Genomic DNA, 10279 nt, shown 5'->3' with positions numbered 1-10279 from the left:
GAATAGAGTAAATGTATTTTTTAAATTTTTCTTCTTAATTTTTCCCCTACTCTTACTGCATGCAAATTGCATGGGACACAGGACTCCTCACACGAAACTTGACTGTTGCTCTTGGTTCTGTGCAAACATCTGAACTTATTGAGGATTTCAGCTTGGAATGTCTCTGTAGTGAAATGTGATGCAGCAGTTTGAGTCTTTTATAATCTGTGATTTTTTTGTGGTTGGGCTCTTTGTAGGGGTTTGGGTTTGCTTAGATTGTGATGTGTTTTATTTGTTTGTTTGTTTTTTCCTTGTGGATTTTGTGTATATATCTGGGGGGGATGTGGCACTGCAATTTTTTGGGGGGGAGGGAGTTCTTCTTCTTTTCTTTTTTTTTTTTTTTAATTAAGTATCCCTAAATCTGCTAGATCAGTAAGAAAGCATTAATTTGGAGAAAAGTTTTGTGGGGATAGGGTCTTAATATTAAATACTTCTGTATTCACCAAGACTTTCCAGACATGCTTTCAGTCAGGATAGGAATATTTCAAAGGATCATCTTTTGAATGAAGATGGTGTGGAATCAAGGAAGGGAGGGACTGCAAAACTGAACAGTTCTCAGACTCAAAATCATTTGGGAAAGCAGCCCATTTCAGCTATATAAATTGCACCAGGCCACACTCACTGCCCTGTGTGAGAAGGAATCAGAATTTCCCCAAACTGAAATAGCATATATTGGCTTGCTGTGATCCTGTGGTGTGATGATACAGGTGATCCTGCTGGAACTTGGAACAGGGAGATGAAAGTAATCTGATTATTCAAACAACAAACAGAACTGTATGGCTTAGTTCGATCTCACAAGCTTGGACCAGAAATGAACCCAAGTTCAACATCTGGGCAGTGAGAGCACAGATGCCTTTCTGGACACCAGAGCCTGGACAAAGGGGCTCCTGTTTGTGCCCTGCCTGCCAGGCTGTGCACACAAGGCAGGGAGAGCTGCTGGGGAGCTGGGTCAGGCCCTTCCTCTGCCACAGTTATCCCACAGGCCTCAGGAAAAACATCCCGAGTTTTTGTTGCAGGGTTGTTCACCTCCACCATCGCTGCTGCTGCTTCCATCACGTGTCACCTGTGGGATGTGTTATTCGGGAATTAAACAAAGACCTCAGGAAAATATGCTGCTGTTTCTGACTTGAAAAGGCATTTATTAATGTGGAGATGTAAGGTGGGAGTCAGAGAGGGGCTGCTGTTTGTGTGCTGTGAATCACACCTCTCTGCTTGGCAAGTGAAAGTTATTTAGAGGTTCTGTGTGTTTGTCAATGGAATGTGCTCCGGGAGGGTTTTATAATGACAAAAGAAATCCTGTGCTACGTGCAATACAAAGATGAGAAAAATTATGAATTCTTACTCTACTGGGAAGCACAGCCAAAGAAACAAAGGAGTTAGAGAAGTGTAAATGTTCCTCTGGTAATATAACCTGAAATGATGCTTCTCTACATTAGTCAAAAAATGCCATTTTTAACTCTGTGGTGGGAAACACTTCAAAACACCATCAGCAAGTGTTTCCTTATCTGGCACATCTGAAAATCTGCAGCTTTATCCGATATTTTAAGTTAAAAATTACTAAAGAATGGAAAAGTTAGAAGACTATCTTGGGGTTTTTGCTGGTTTGGTGGTGGGGTTGTTGGTTTTTAGATTGGAAATTGAACCTTAATATCTGAAAAACTAAAATTATAAAGCAATACAAAGAAACAATGGTTGGTCATTCAGGAGGGCCTTCAGTGTTATCCTGCTGCAGCCTGAAGGAGGCTCTTTAAAACTCTGGTGTCATCTTAGCTATCTTGGCCATGGAGTAAAGGCCTCTTCCCTAAACTGACCTTCAGTTTAATTTGGGTGAGTAAATGTGGTGACATTCATTGTATTAATTTGTCACATTGTCCCAGATTCTGTGGCAAGAAGTTAAAAACAAAAAAGGAACAGCAATTGTTCTGGTCCTGCCTCTCTCATCTGAAATCAGCTCCAAAGCCATTCTGACATCAGTGCTCTGTGTCCTGTGAGGAGGAAGCTGCAGTCGTGGCACTGCTCTCACAGGAGCAGAGTGGGAGCTGAGTGATCTTCACGTGGTGTTAAAGTACATTCTGCAACTAAAGCAGCATCCTGGGCTGGGAGCACAGCTTTGCATGAGTGCATTGCCAGGGGTGTTCCAGCTGAGCTCCCTCTGGGCAGGAGCAGGTACACGTTGGGCTGAATGAAGGATTCCACCCAGCTCTTCTCACCGTTTCAATTCAATTACTCTAAAAATCTGTTGGTGCCAAACAGGTAAAAATTCCTCGTGTGCAGAGCCTAAATGGAGCTTTATTGTGTTGAAAGGGAAATGTTGGCATTAATATAAGGCAATGAACTGACTTTTCAGGCTAGTTTGTGAAAAATTATTTCTCTCTGGGTTCATCTGAGCTGCTGTGGTGTTTACAGAGGGAAAGAGAAGCTCTGGCTCTGTCTTGTAAGGGCGAGGAACATGGGGACAGAGTGAGAGCCAGCAATCAGGCACAGGAGGAGACTAGAGAAGGTGTCAGAAAGGGATCAGCCAGGGGAACTGTGCAGGTGAGTAGAAAAGTATTTAGATTAAATAATTGAAGTTTAAATTTCGAGGCTCCGTGAAAGTGTAGTTCACTGGAAAACTGGGAAAGCCCTGCTTTATTTCTGTGAGTGTGTCTTTGGGCAGGGATAGGACACTGGTGTAGGACATGCACCCTGGGAGAATGGCAAGGAGTGCTGTTAAAAGGAGTAAACACAAATTCCATGGGTTTTCCCAAAAGCTTGTCCATAGTTTAGCCTCATCTCTTTTGGGCTGTGTAGGGGGTCTGGATTTCTCTGTTCTACTGATGTCCAGCAACAATATTCAGAGATGTTGCTGCTACTTGGGGGAAATGTGTAATATAAGGTTAGTGAAAAAAGGCTCCTGTGATAACCCTCTGAAGACTGTGTTTTGGAGAAACACTGTGTTGGGAGTGATATTCATTCCAGATAAGTTGATCAGTTGTGTGACATGGGTAACTCCATTTACTGCACACATCAAACTGAAACCAGGCCCCTTAAGGCTGATTCACTGCCTCGTTAGCAGCCAGTGACAGTCCTTCAGCACCAGGTGATGTGTTTGGATGTGCTTTGTCCTGAGACACCCTATTTCTGTGTAAAATGTAGAATTTCAAGAGAAGTCTGGGACACAGAGGACTGCAAGGGAACAATCCAAAGGTGCCAGAGGCACAGACCAGTGTCAGCCATGTGGAAGCATAATATTGGTGAAAGCCTGAAGAACATGTGATGATGGGGAAGGGGCTTTGATATATTAATAATATTCAAGCATGATCAATTTATACACTACCTACAATTTACATAGACTTAGATAAGGTTGAAATCCTTCAGATTACCCTCTCAAAAGCACACACTGTGTATTTGTTCCACCTAATCCTCACTGGTGGTTCAGACTCTTCAGAAGGGATAAATCAGGAGCAAACTCACCACACCACGTGACTCAATTGCCACCTCAAAACTATTCCTGAGCTAAATGTGGGACATCCTGCACATCCATCAATCTGCCTGTCACCTCTCCCACCTCCACCTCTCATTGTGCAAGGGATTGGCTTTTTGGCAAAGTGCTAATAAAATTACCAAGGTCCAATTTTTCAAATCAAAAGCTGGATCTCTGCTTTGGGGCTCCATTTTCTTCCTAAGAGTCTAATGAGGAGGGACAGGCAATTATTATTATTTATTTCACTAATTAGCTGGATAATCATTCATTGTAAAACTCTTCTGTGTTAGAAATATGTTCCTTGTACACTTTGTTTAACAGTTTCCTTTTTATCAGACTGAACCACTGTATGACATCTATTATTAGTGGGGCAATGGGGGGCACTTGGAAAAAAAAGGGGGAAAGAAAAAAGGATAATTTTTGGTCTGCAAAGATAATGCAACAAGAAGCAACAGTCCATAAAAACATCTCCTTTCAGTCTCTGAAGACATAATGCTTTATGATAACCATAAAACATTTTAGTGCAAAATAAATTGCTGTCCTATTCAAATCCTTAAATGTACTACAGTGGATGTCACTGAAGACATACAGCTATTTTTTCCAATCCTGAGATATATTTTATCATAATTTGTAGTGTAGGTGACAACCTTGCACACATGATTGCCTTTTCTTGCTTAGTTAGCTTGCCAAGGTCAGAGTCCTTTGGCCTTTTATGGATGTAGAACTATTAGGGAATAAACCGGATAACCAAGTAGCAGAAAACAAAACTTGTTTCCTCGACTGGTTAGTCAGATACCCTTTGAAGAGTTCATGGTGTTCTGAGTATGTACTTACTGAGAATTACCTCTTTTTAAATGCTATGACAGATTCTTCTCACTTGTAAAACACACAGGTGATTTTTCTCCTTTTCTTTTCTTTCTCTCTTTCTTTTAAATTAATTTTCATTTAGTTATGTTTTTTTTTTCTTTTCTAGCTAATTAATGGCATGTTGGCTTTGAAGCTGCTGTGAGGAGAACCAGGAGTGGCCACTGAGCCAGGCAAGCCCCTCCATTTCCCCACAGCTGAATTCTTCAGAGGTCATTTCACGTTGTGCCGCTGGTGAGGTTCTCGGGATGTGCATCCTCAAGGAGCCTCTGGAGTTTCCTGTCCACTTTTTGCATCAAAGCAGCTGAGAAGAGGGTTTATTCTGAAGTATTTTTGTGTTACTTCTGCTGATGATTGTGCATAAGTAGGAAAACATTAGTAGTGGTGACCAATTTAGCAGCATCATTTAGGAGACACACCTCCACCCCATAAAAGTATCTACCTAGGCTGATTTGTTTGATTTTGATATAAAATGTGATAGGCCATTGAATGGAATGAAAAAAATATTGATAAAGTCTATATGGAACCACAGAAATGTGTAAGACACGGTTGGTGACATTGATGTAAGATCTATACAGGTGTGAAGGAAAATAAGAGTATAATGCATTTTATATGTTTGCCTTTAAAATGCACTGAAGTTTTTGAAACAGAAAATTGATCACAATAAAATTTTACTGTCTGTCTTGAGTTGTTGGGATGAAATTGTGCCTCAAAGGAAACCACTGGGGTCTTTAATGTAACTGAAAATTCAGCTACGAGGGTCCATTTGTGTGTTGATTGGTGGTGATGCTGTATTTAAAAACTACATTTTTTCCACTCTGGTGTGGAGGACCTTTTATTCCATGGCTGGTGAACAAAGGTTGTTAGCATTCAACATTTTGCTAACACCTTGAAGGGATAGGTGTAAAATTGCCTGGCAGTTTGCTCCAGAGAACTGTTTTTCCACACGAAGGATCCAACGTGAAAAGTTCAGGAATCCACACAAACCTGCTGGTTTGGAAGAAGGATATTTGGGGTTGTAGACCTGTGCATTTGTGTGAGCCAGTTCCTGTGAAACCCCTGGCAGGGCAAGAATTTCCATTCTTCCTTCAAGTGCTGCTTCCAGTGGGTCCTATTCACTTCAAAATGGCCTAGAAAAGGTTTAAAATGATTTCTGTGTTCCCAATATTTTAAAGGTGGTACATTTTAAACAAGAAGTGTCAACCAGGAGCTGGCTAACCCCTAAGAGAGGGTTGTGAGCAACCTTTTAGGATTCTCAACCATATATTACAGCATCTATAACGTATGTATCCCTTATTAAACTATTTAGAAATGTGCAATTAATATAACATGACTTTCTTGATGTGTACATAATGTGATTGGCAACCACACCGTGTAAGAAAATAGTTATCCCGGGAGATGGGGATATTGGAGTTTTATTCTCTCTTTTTAAATGTTTTCCCAGTTGTTGTTCATTGCTTGTTGGCAGTTTATTTTAGATTTTACAAATAATAAGAGCAGCAGCAATAGTAATGTTTAGCTTTTGGATTCAACAGACACATATATTTTAATCTAAATGACAATATTTAGGAACAAAATTGCTTCATTTTAACTTCACTGCATTTCTTAATCTGTGGAAACTATAATTTAAAAATAATGAATGCAACAGGGTGAATATATAGCTTCCATTAATTCCAAATACTGCTTATTTCCAGCACTTTTTAATTATTTGAATATACTTCTCCATATATTTAACTGGAGTGGAAAAATCATTCAAACCTCAGACCATTTACAATTACCAGTGTATCTGTAACTCTCCATCCAAATTATTGAACTTCAGGGTAACATTTCATTTTGAGTACCTATTTTTCCTGTGTTTTGGGAAGTGCTGCAATAGTTGAAAAAAGTTGTGAAGATGCAGGTTTCATAAACAATGAACATCATAGGACGTGAATTAATAAATTGCAAGTTCTGTCTAGAAATTGTGTTAGAGGGCTGACTTAAACCCAAGGATATTAAGTATGGTAACTGAGGATCTGTTCTGCATCTTGCACTATTTTATCTTAAAATGATTCTTTCTCAGAGAAGCAGGGATCCACAGATAGATGTATTTCTTCCTTTTTTTTTAATGTATTCTTGTGGACTTGTTTGTGTTCAAATAGACCTGGGCCATCGTGAAAAATTAGTTCAGACATTACCATGTGTTGGGTAATAAGCATTTGGGCAAATAAACCCTCCTTCCCTTGCTGCTTAAAAAGAGAAAACGAAACCAAAACATCCCCTTGGTTGCTGTGGATCCTGGTCAGCTCCTGGGTTTTCCAGCAGGGAAATAGGCTGTTCTCAGGCTGCCATCCTCCAGGAGGAATCAAAACACCCAGTAAAGAACTCTTGTGGCATCAACTGCTTTTCCAGGAGACCAGAATTAATGAACTTCTGCAGTCTCAGGGCAGGCTGGTGCTGAGTGTGGCAGGTGTGGGGTTTGTGCCTCAGCTCATGTTTTGCCTGCCACGCTTGCAGGGGTGAGGAGAGCAACCCTTGGGGCACAGTCTGCTTGCTGGAGAGGCTGTGGTGGTTGTTCTTTGCTGCTGTGCCATCTGAGCAAGCTCTGTCAGTGTGGGAAGGGTGATGAGAGCTGGGAAAACACAAATTACCCTGTGAGGTTGTTTCAAGAGCTACACCCTCCCACTGACAGGGCTTCGCTGTTGAGTTCTTCATTTACTCCAAGGTTAGTTTGTCCACTGTTCTTCAAGGCCCTGTGCACTCTGCCTTCGTTTGCACTGGCACATGAACTCTGAGTTTTCTCTCTTCGTGTCTCTTAGGCTGACACACCAGATCTTCTTATCTTTTTGTGCTGGCTTCTCTATAGCTGTGATAGTTTGGGGCTCTTTTCCTCCTGTGTGCCAGATCATTAGTTCCCCTCCAACGGAGTCCTTCTGATACAGAAATCCTGTTTTGCAAGGGCACTCAGAGTTAATATCTCACAGGAACTCCACTCCAAGAGAAACATGTGTTTGTGATTGAGCCTCTTATTTCCCTGTTAGTTGGTATTTTATTCCAGAACTCTGTCTTCCTGTGGTTGCAAATCCATGATTCGTCTCTAAACAAGTGTTGCTGACAGAGGTCAGTGAGGGGCTGAGTGATGACAGTGGATCAAGCACTAAACTCTTTGCTCAGTTTCCATTCCAGGTACTATGAAACATTTTTCTGATTTGGAGTTTAAACAGGGAAATAATCCATGAAGAAGCTGACGTGTACATAAAGAAACACTTCGCAGTGGGGACTGGCTCAGGCAGAGGATGTCTGACCAAAATGACCTTCCATAGAGAGAATAAAAAAATAATTATTTATCTCTAGTGAGCCACAGCTTTTCCTTTTGTGTTCCACATGCTCTCCTACAGGCAACTGGTATGTAGGATACATGGTGGGGTTCTCTTTCCTGAGAGCTGTCAAGACTTCTGAGACGATAAGAAGTTTGCAGTAGTTCAAATCAATCACAGTCATAGAATCACAGAGTGGTTTGGGTTGGAAGGGACCTTAAAGATCATCCAGTGCCACCCCCTGCCATGGGCAGGGACACCTTCCACTAGCCCAGGTTGCTCCAAGCCCTGTCCAACCTGGCCTTGGACACTTCCAGGGATGGGGCAGCCACAGCTTCTCTGGGCAACCTGTGCCAGGGCCTCCCCACCCTCACAGGGAAGAATTTCTTCTAATATCCAATCTAAACCTGCCCTCTTTCAGTGTGAAGCCATTCCCCCTTGTCCTGTCAGTCCATGCTCTTGTCAATAGTCTCTCTCCATCTTCCTTGCAGGCTCCCTTCAGGTACTGGAAGGGCACAATTAAGTCACCCCAAAATGCTCAAAACTTCAGCCTGTGTTGAGCTGGAACACCAGGAACTGGAGGCCTTTACCCAGATTGTCTTAATTAGATACCTAGTAATTACTCCAGCTGGAGATTACAGATGTGAAATGAGAGGCACTGGCATTGTCAGAAGCTTGTGTAGGTGTAAGAATCATTCCTTGGTATGAAATCTCCTTATTTGACAAAAGTTGGTAAAACCTGCAGGCAGCTCCCGAGACTTTGCCTCCGATGTCTTCAGAACATTCCAGCCAATTTACAGCAACTCTGTGGTTATTTGCAGGCTCAGGGCCCCAGAGCTGGGGAACTCAATAAATAAGAGATGTATATAACTAAATATAGCACCTCTACTTAATCATTTCATTCCCTTCCACCTGCTTCCAAAGAACAAAGTTTCGGGCAAAAATCCCTCCTGTCAAGTCTCATCTCTGTTCCCATATTTCTGAGTGAATTGCTGCTCCCCACTGCCCCTCCCAACAGGAGTTCACACAAGTGCAGCAAGACCTTATTATTCTGTTTATGATGGGATGGTCTGTTCCAGCACAGTGCAGTCCACAGTAAATCCATCTGCAGAATTAATGCTGGGCTGGGAGAGAGAGAGGCAAGGAAAAGGGATGATTTACAGTTTGGAGACACAGCTGATATGAAAATAAACATTGAATCAGTTTGTCCTATATGTCTTAGTTCCATTAGAATAATGACAGTAGGTGACATTTTTCACATTTTAATTGGTGTTTTGCTGATTTTATCAGAATTTCTGCTGATCAAAGCAAATTGGCTATTTATTTATTTTGCAGTGATGCTAACTAATCAGTGGAAGTTTAATGTACTGTAATGAATTTTAAATATCCTCCTAGTCATTACAAGTGTGTGAATCTAGACTCTCTTTCTCATAACAGTTTAAATAATTAATTACTTGAGTAGCAAAAAAGGTAACATTTAATATAATAACATTTTCTTTGAAATATTTCAGTGCATGATTTATAGTAGCATCTCAAATTAGTGAAGGGTAATTCTGACCAGTGTATCACCCCTGCATGCACACACAGCTTGCTTAACCTAATTCTGACTGCAGAATTCTGATTTAGGCAGATAGTAAACACCTTAATTATTAGTTTATTTCAGTAGTTTACTAAATTATATTTTTTACATTATTTATAATTCAATATCTTTGTTTTAATTGGTTTCCTTTTTGTTATTTATCCACACAGATATATCATAGAGATTTTTTAAAAAGTAATGACATGTTTTATGTCATAGTATTGTTTCCTGTCAATCATGGCATGTCATAAATTGTCCTCATGAGTAGAAAGAAAAAGGCAATTTGGGTTATTGTAAAATGACAGAATCAGTAGGAGACTTGTGCTGCTCAAAAAAATGTTTTAGTATATTATTAAACACTCGTCACACCCGTGGAAATCTTGCATCTGAATCACTAGGTCAGATCCAGATCCTGTGCATAGGGAGTAGAGAAGTTCTTTTAAATGTCTGTTTGGATCATTTTGAGTGTCCAAATAAGAGACTTGAGCCTTCTCCAGGAACATCTAAATGTGGAAATTCTAGACTGATTTCAAAGTGCAAAGTGTAAATACTTAAATTTCAGCTAAAGTAAGAATCCTCTTAAGGCTTTTTTTATTTATTTTTTAAATTTTGGCCTCTGAGAGATATATGGAAGCAGTTCATGAATTTTGAGTTTGGTTTTTTTTTTTGTAGTGATGTTTTAATAAACAGTAACATTTTAATAAAAAAACATTCTAAAGTCACGGGCTGGCTGTTATGCCAGTGATTAGATTCTGAACTTGCTTGTTAAAATTCATCTAGCACTGTCTATAACTGTGAGATAAAGACAATCTCAAATGAAGAGTGAAATGGTGTTAGTGGAACAGAAAGCATCAGACTCATGCAGAATTCACACCTTCCAGTGAGAGGCTGTCGAGAGAGTCAACTTAATTGTAGGAAGTTTTGGGTCTGGTTTGAGAAATAAATTCAGACGGTTTGGAACTAGGCTGGATTTGAATGAAACGACACAAATGGGAATTACAACATCAATATCAAATTAACCCACAGACAGGTGGTTTC

At 40.4% G+C, this 10279-nt stretch overlaps 1 long non-coding RNA gene across 1 annotated transcript; it reads left to right on the top strand.

Moving 5' to 3' along the window:
• Positions 1 to 2037: 2037 nt before the first annotated feature.
• Positions 2038 to 7628, top strand: LOC113977881. The gene is made up of 3 exons (XR_003537431.1): positions 2038 to 2205; positions 4476 to 4600; positions 7520 to 7628. It is a non-coding gene; the product is annotated as an uncharacterized LOC113977881 (long non-coding RNA).
• The last annotated feature ends 2651 nt before the right edge of the window (positions 7629 to 10279 follow it).

Source organism: Neopelma chrysocephalum, unplaced genomic scaffold, assembly GCF_003984885.1.
Source record: "Neopelma chrysocephalum unplaced genomic scaffold, ASM398488v2 Primary Assembly neopelma1_274, whole genome shotgun sequence".
NCBI classification, from domain to species: Eukaryota; Metazoa; Chordata; class Aves; order Passeriformes; family Pipridae; genus Neopelma; species Neopelma chrysocephalum.
The sequence above is the reverse complement of the archived record's forward strand: the minus strand, read 5'-3'. Positions and strand labels throughout refer to the sequence as shown.